The sequence below is a fragment of the Melanotaenia boesemani genome, chromosome 9, assembly GCF_017639745.1.
Source record: "Melanotaenia boesemani isolate fMelBoe1 chromosome 9, fMelBoe1.pri, whole genome shotgun sequence".
Lineage (NCBI taxonomy): Eukaryota > Metazoa > Chordata > Actinopteri > Atheriniformes > Melanotaeniidae > Melanotaenia > Melanotaenia boesemani.
Window position 1 is genome coordinate 19,323,008 of NC_055690.1, and position 8,933 is coordinate 19,331,940.

Here is an 8,933-nt window from a genome sequence, read left to right on the forward strand (position 1 = left end):
TACAGTGTATCTCTGGAGATTGAAAATTTAATAAACAGTTCTTAAGTGTTTGCTGCTAAAAACAAAACAAAGATGAACGGAGCGACAGGGGAGTCCAGAGTTTATGGAGCAGATATGTGATGGAGGAATTATGATGCAAGTTGTTGACGATGGTATTAAATGGTCAGCAGCTGATACATTCTGCGGCACATGTTTTAACAATCTGGGTCAGTTTATAATGACTCAAAAGACGACTGTGACTAAAAGAAGGATCAGTTGCTTATTGTACCATGGTTGAGCTGTACACGAGGGACATGTAAGTGTTTTAAAATAAAACTACCAATCAAGTATTTTTGTAGTTTGGCATGTGATCTGGTCTATGTAATGTATGCTCTCATACTACAATGAGGTGCTCTAAGGCTTATTAAGTACAACAGATCTCAAAAGAGGCAGAACCTGATGAAGAGAGGATGGAGTTGTTGCTCACTTAATATCCCTAAAATTATCCATTTGAATAGAGGTATAAATTATAAATTAAAGGAAGAAGAAGTTTCTGTGCTGTATCTCTGTGTAATTTTGGCAACGACTAGTCTCAAACATTTCATTAAGACCTCAGGTCTGCTTATGAAAGTGTCAGCATGTGAAGAAAGGCCATGATAAGTGAGTATAGGACATGCATGGATGGATGGATGGATGGATGGATGGATGGATGGATGGATAGATGGATGTCCCCTTTAATGCAAAGTAATTAAATTGCTGTGTGTCTATATGAGATTATACATGGAAAATTTGTTTCAGGGAAAACCAACACAACACACTACATTATCAGACGTGGGTAGCGTGAAAAATGTAACTACTACATTAGTTAGATACTAAAATGCTGAATACCAGACTGTGTGCATGCAGAACAGAATGCACAAACACAAACAGCAAAGTGCTTTCGTCAGCCATTTACCCTGCGTAACTCAAATGCCCCACAGCAAAAACATTTGAGATTCTGTTCATGGTTTAAATTCCACCACTGTCACTGTTGTGTGTCATGCTAAGCCTGTTTGTATACTTACCATAAACAAATGTGGTTTTAAGCACCTCATAATCATTTACACAGTTTACATAAAAACTGCGGGCTAGTTGATTAATTTGTTCAGTCGTGATCCAGTTATTTACACAGACCTGGGGTCTAATTATCAACATGTTCTTGTGAATGATATGATTACCATAACAAGCTGATTAAACTCAAAAGATTATTACAGTGGTTATGTGTTTTACCTCTAGAAGAATAAGATTAGAACAGAAGACTAGTTTCAAAGAGAGATTGTATTCAAATTATACTATAAACTTTATCATTTAAAAAAACTAAACATATTCCTTGAAAGGTAGAAGTATTCAGAACATTTACACTTGATAATATTACTTTATGGGTAGGAATGCACCAGTTATGTAATTTCAGGCTGATTCCAGTGTTTAAGATAAAAATTTGAAAATTATGATTTTTTTTGTAGTGTTGTTTTTTTTTTCTTTTTTCTTATAAAGCTAGGGAAATGAATAAATGTGCACTATAAGATTTCAAATGAAGTAACTGATAGAAATATATCAAGTTACCAAGTCATTGACTTTTCAGAGTTTACATGGCTAAGCTTTTTTGGGGGTCTGCAAAATTAATTCAAAATTGATTAATGCTGTCTGAGAAAAAAAATAAATTTACACAACAGGACACAGTACATTCAAGATTCAAGATTCAAGATGTTTATTGTCATTATGCATGCATAACAAAATTTTGAGAAGTCTCTCAGCTTAAGCACACATAAATAAGAAATAGAAATACAACAGACACACATAAGTAAAAAATAAAGACGTAAAATATATAAAAGATATAAGAACTTTAACAGCTCTGAGGAAGAAGCTGAATCTGAGTGGCTTTAATGTTCCTGTACCGCTTTCCTGATGGACTGGTGGGGGTCGACTGCAATGTGTCCGGCCCTTTTCTGGGCTCCCTGAGCTGTCCTCACCACATGGGATAAGTTCCTTTTGTCCTGTGCTATGCAGCTGCTATACCACACTGTCAGGATGCTCTCAGTGGTGGCTCTGTAAAAGTTCACAAGCAGCTGAGAAGAGAGTTCTGTCCGCTTCAACTTCCTGAGAAAGAAGAGCTGTTGTTGGGCCTTCGTCAGGTGTGAAGTGTTCACAGTCCAGGAGAGGTCAGAGGAAATGTAGATGCCCAGGAACTAAATGCTGTTCACATTGTTTCCCATGTCAGGGCATCTTCAGGGCCAGTACGTCTGGGAGAATGGTGTTAAAGGCTTAGTACTGCTTGGTATCTCTGTATCTCCTAAGGAGACTGAGGTCTTTTTGGAGTGCAGGGGACACTACTGAGATCCTTTTTTGACTGGTGGCATCAGCCATCTATTATGGTGTGGTCTTCTGGGGCAGCAGCATCTCGACTGCTGACAGGAAGAGACTGAACAAACTGGTTAAGAAGGCCAGCTCTGTCCTGGGATGCTCGATCCGGTGGATGTGATGACGAAGAGGAGAATGATGGCGAAGCTTTCGTCTCTGATGGAGAAAACATCCCACCCAACTCAGGACTTTTTAACAACACTGAGCAGCTCCTTCAGTGACCGACTGCTTCACCCACAGTGTTAAGGAGAGATACAGCAAGTCCTTCCTTCCTGCTGCTGCTGTAAGACTCTACAGTCTGCACTGCTCCCAGTAGCCACACAGCCACAACAGAAAACGAATAATGTACACAGACATGCAACATCAATACTTGTGCAATAATGCAAATTAATTTAGTAAATATGCTTTTATATATAAACTTCTATATAGACTTTTCTGTACAGTTTTTGTTCTTATCTCTGTAATGCTGTTTTTTGCACTGGTTTTACACTATCACCTTTGCTGCTGTAGCACCGAAATTTCTCCACTGTGGGATAAATAAAGGATTAATTTATCTTATCTCATCTTATCTTATCTTATCTTATCTTATCTTATCTTATAAAATCTAATGGGAAACCATGTATAGATTTTTGACTGTTAGTGTAAATATCAAGCACTATAATTGGTTTATGTTATCCTATTTGCCAGTGAGTTGCTCTCAGTCAAAGTGCTTAATATTGGCTTAAACCAGTGCTAAGCTAATAAATCTTTGCTTCTTTAGATATTTGATTACTATTACATGCTAAAAAGATTTTTGGAAACAGCATCTTAACTTGTATCAGTGTAGTCAAGGCTGAACCTTATCTGGAAACCTTGATACACATTACCTCATACTATATAACTGATCGTACATATGGTTGGAGCTGTATGCCACAGTATGTGTCCTCGGATGATCTCGCTGCTGTGTGCAACATGCTGTGACCCAAAATGGGTCGACATGTTGTTGGCTGATGAAGAAAAGAGGCAAAGGGGTTGGTGAATCTGTTCAAGGGATTGTGGCATCAAAGGTTGCCACCATCTGAATGGGTGACAAGGTGGGGTGCACTTGGATACTGCAAAGCAAAGGTGTGTGTTAGATGAAAGCAGCGGGGAAAGGGGTGAGGAGCAGAGGGTGAACAATGTGTGGGCAGAGAAGGCCACTGAGGTGAGTGTGATGACGGGGACATGTGCAGGTTTGTGTCTTCCTGACGTGTTCAGTGTACACAGAGTCCTCTCTTCAGCCCCCATATTCTCTCTCTCTCTCTCTCTCTTGCGCTCTCTCTCTCTCTCTCTCTCTCTCTCTCTCTCTCTCTCTCTCCCTTTATCTTTCTCGCTCTTCACTGGATCCCACTCCCCTCACCAGCTTTATCATTCCCATTTCCTCACCCACTCACTCCCTTTATTCCTACCACTTACTGGTCCCTGAAAAAAATAGGGCAGTCCTTATGTAAGGAAGAGAGAAGACATAGGGAGGGGGACTGTAAGTAGAGGACTGTAAGCAAGAGCTACTGGATAGAAACACGCTTAAAGAGACAAATACTAAGGTGAATAATGAAGGTGACAATCGTACCTCATGCAGGAAGAAGATGTAGATATATTCACTTTAAATATTTTTGCATTTCTTTATAACAAAACAGTATACACACAAAATCCCAATGCAAAGTTCTTTAGCTATTAAACAAAATCCTACAGAAAACATTCTAAGGTGTAAAAACAGAGACGCACATGGTTAATGATCAAATGAATAATGGCTGAAGTCCATTCAGCTGCTTCAGTTTTAGTGCTGTGCAACTGCAGTACATGTAAGTTCACTGTCACACAGTTAAGGTTTACTGAGATTTACATGAACTGAGCAGAGTCATCCGCCCGCCCGCCACTCAGACTTCAAAAATTTTTTAAAAATGCCTAAAAGGTTTTCCTAAAAAACATCTAGTTATAATTAAAACACTGTTGAGTCTCATACATAGTTACTTTACCACCTCTGATCTGTTCCTTGCTCTTCATCGCCCTCTTGCTCTTGTCCATCCCTCTTTCTGGCACTTTGCCTCTGACTGGCAGTGAGCCTGCTGAAAGTAGGCTAGGATTGACGCGCTGCTTCTGTCTGAGTCACAGAGAGCTGGAACACTGAAACCCACTGATTGCATTTAACTTTAGGCATCTGACTCCCATGCAGTGCATGATACAAAAGAGCCATCCACTCCTGTTTCTGCACCTCAGTGCTGACGTTTATGACTGCAATTACATCAATAAAATGAGCATAAAAAAATCTGCTCCATTCCTCTGAGGCTGTGAATATTTGCAAAGATGATTTTTTTAACATTGCAATTTCCCTGTGGGATTAATAAAGTTATTTTTAATTTAATTTCATTTATATAATGTCATTTTGAGAGATTTCCAATCTACAGGACAAAAATAAGTTTTATTTCTTCAATCAAACAAAATAATGAGGGGCTAAGATAAAAATATAGTATTTGATCATAATTATCTGCCATGCTACAATAACCTCCATCATACAAAGCTGTCAAGCATTTTAATAATGAGTGCTTCACCATAAAATAACATCCAGAGTCTATTAAAAAGAGGTCAAGCATCCCATAGTTAACCATAGCTTTACTTGCCTGTTTAACACAAAAATGTATAAAAGGCCTGATTTCACTTTGCAGGATAAAATAACATGACGCATGAACAAGAGTCTGCAACAGAGCCTATGACGCATGAACATTATCCTCTCCACATATCACTCAAAGTTTTTGCTATGTGTGTGCCATGTGGGTTTAGGTAAGTACACAAAGTTGTTATTGAACTACACCGCCAGTCATGAGAAGCACGTGTAAACATTACTAATGTAAACAAGACTAAATTAACTCACAGTGGTGATGTAAGAGGAACAAAAGTATAAGATCTTAAGTGATCAGAGCTAACTTAAGGCAAAAATAAAAATAAAAAAAAAAAGTCATCATGTTGAAGTGAGGTTAAATCTAATGGTGAAATCTCACCTAACAAATCTGGGCTGGGAGATAGCTAATATATTATTGCAGATCAGGTTTGTTCTGGTGCTTCTTGCAGACGCCCAATCAAACCTGGACACATGGAGTTAGGAAGAAAACCTAGGAGCTCATTTTTTTTTCTCCACAAGGACTTCCTGTAAAGTTTTTATAGAGGCAGGCTATTTATCCTGCTGAGAGGTTGTTGTTGCCATGTGTTCAGTCTGTAAGTCTGTCAATTTGTGAAAAAGTCTTAGCTTCTCTCTCAAGCTTAAGCAGAGGCACTTCTAAACGCTCTTATTAAGTTTAGAATCGACTACTGTAATGCTCTACTTTCTGGTCTAGAAACTTGCCTCCTTGGAGCTGCTCCAGAACGCAGCTGCATTCTGACTCAGACCAAAAAGAGAGTGCATATTACACCAGTTTTAAAGTCTACATTGGCTTCTTGTCGGTTTTAGAATAGGTCTTGTGGGTGTGGGTGTGTGTGTGTGAGAGAGAGAGCGAGAGAGAGAGCGAGAGAGAGAGAGAGAGAGAGAGAGAGAGAGAGAGAGAGAGAGAGAGAGAGAGAGAGAGAGAGAGAGAGAGAGAAAGAGACTGACAAAGACACTTTTGGCTTTTTTCTTTTTCTGTTATTACTGTAAAGCACTGTGAATTGCAAAACTGTATTAAAAGTGCTATGAAGTCTAATTGATTGATTGATTGATGTCCAAAGATTTGTCGTAAACATTATATGCCGGACGCAACATGTTACTGAAGTCCTGAAAACATAATGCCTCTGGCCCTGGCTGTTTCTGATGTTGAGACATACCAAAAGCAAATTCTACCTGACACAAATCAAACACAACCAGATTACATTTGTTTAAACAAAATTATAAATACTACAGATAATTTGCTAGATTACCAGTACTATTTACTTTTGATTTAAAAAGGGGCATTTTCAGAACTCCGTCATGGTTGATGGTGCAGCTACAAACCCCAGTCAACTGTATAACATAAAATTAAAAACTGCACTCTTTGTGGGGAGTGAACAGTAAAAATACGAACATCCCATTTTCATTACGTGCTGATGGAATAAAGAGAACAAGGGGAAGCTGAGGTACTTTCTTTTATTTCCAAAAGAACAGTAAATTGTGTGACCTCAAAATGGTCTTTGTATCCCATGCATTGTGTTGAAACAGTTCTAAAACTGCCAATGATCATAATTTCCTCAAAATCACTACTTATTGTAGACATTTAACATCCATCTCACTTAAAATTCTGGTTCCCTTCACAACTAAAAAGTAAAAACTGGATCACAACTAAAATCATTTAGTTTAAAAAAAAGACAGAAGGGAGAAATATGCTGCCTGATAGATATAAAAGGTGTCTCACGTTTAAAAGTTCATGGCATCTTAACTGGAAAATTAACAAAGGAAGGGCTCCACATTTTTAATCTAACCTCAGGTATTTGAGTTAATACAGTATACACAGGCCATGTTTGCGTATGTGCAGACAGACACATCTATTTAATTCTGCCAAGAAAGAATTTAGCTTGGATTTAGTTGAGGGTTGATGTCTTATTGCACTGCTACAGAGGCAGATGTGAACAGATGACACACACACCTTCAACAAATCACATAATACGTTTCAGGAAAACTGATTATAAAATGGATCTAAAATACAACTTCAGTGCAGCTTTTGCATAAACAGTTTAACTCTCAGTTTCACTTTTGTAGTGCTGAGTTGGCTCTGACTAAGTACAGCAAATGTTGTGGGAAACTGTTGAATCACTAAGAAAAACTATAGCACTACTAGCAGGTATTAGACATGTTGGTTGGCTAGAAGAGAAGAGCGATCAAATTTCTTTTAGTTAGGTGGAGACAGCCTGTGAGAGTTATGCAATGCTTTCAGGATATGTAACCAGTAGGGTGTAAACAACACCACTCTCAAGTGGGACAGGCCAAGTCGTTGCTTGGTAACCAGTATTTTGGGCCAGAGCAAGCAAACAGGCCCGCCTTCCAAGAGGAAACAGGGGTTGGCCTCATGAGCACAGTGCAAGCTAGTGGCTTCTCGTAAATATGCTAAGAGACAGGGGCAAGCAAAACAAAGCACATCAGGGGCATCCCATAACACTGCTTACAGATTTTTTTTTTCTTCTATTTTTTAGCCTGGTTTGACTGGGGTCTAGACCACAACGAAATGTAAACAAATAAACCCTCCATGAGCAATTCTTGAGGGAGAATTGCAGACTATACTCCACATTACATGTAGTCATGACATGACATATATTCCACTCACCATGCTTAACAGAAACTCACTGTTATCTGTATGAAGATGTTGTCTGCAAACAAAGGGATTTTAAAGGTTTTTAAATATAGATTAATTACCTATGGCATTTGAGTGTTATACTATTAAACATAGTTTATTTTTTATTGTAGTTCTTATATTCAAAGACATCTTTGAATATATGCAGTGGAAATTAACTTCAGTTAGACTATAACGATCACTACAAATAATTTACTGGTCTTAAGCCGACATTTAAAAAAAAAAGGAAAAGACTTTAAGTCTAAAAAGTAAAAATGCTACTTATATTAGATTAATTGTATGCAATGACGAGATTGTTCTCTTCCTGTAATTTGCTTATTCGTCAACCAAAACAGTACGACTACTACTCGTGAGTGTTGCTCGCTGCAAAGCACAGTATATTCGTAGTTTACTACAACAAAATACGAAATAAATTCAAACTTTCCCTGGTACCGCTCGATGTTACACAGCGCACAGAACTGTCGCTAATGGTTAAAACAGCGTCAAAACAATAACAATCGGTGCTAAATAAGCTCCAGTCTGCTACTGGTGTCTGTAGAGAAAGAATCCGGAAGCCATGTTGTGTGCTTCTGCCTAGAACTGGTTACCACAGCAACCGGTTGCTAAGCGGCATAACAAAAAAAGACCCAAATTTATACGTCCTTGCGTCAGAGGCAACGGCGTATCCATGGCAACGGAACGCTATATACACACACACATGCAGCAAAGTCGTGGATAGCACATGGTCCCTGCCATTTGTTTTAACACAAACCTTTCTCTTTTTAATTACTAAATATTGTTTTTTTTATTTTTAACGATATTAAGAGGGATAAGTACATTTTTGCCCTTATGAAGTCTATCGTGAGACATAATTAAATAGACATAATATAAGCACAATACTTAAACTAAAATAGCAATATTCCACTGTTATCGCTATGATTTCGTGCCATCGCCTCGTTAAATTCCGATATTGTCGTTTACTGTTGTTACTTTGCCATGAAAATGGGTTGTTGGTGTGCGTTATCAGCTATTCACCTTAATGATTCTCCATCATGGGCAACTTACATCGATGGAGTTAGTCATCCCGGGTAAACAGCACAGCACCGGTAACGGCAGCCCGGATGGGACACAACGTCCTCCGTAAGTCCTCGTCTCTGACGTTGTTGCGACTCTGACTAATAACTTGTTATACCCATCTCTTCCCTTTTTGCTCACGCCTGTTCACACATCAGTTGAAGCCGTACTCCTTTCACAGCAGCATGTCCGCCCCAT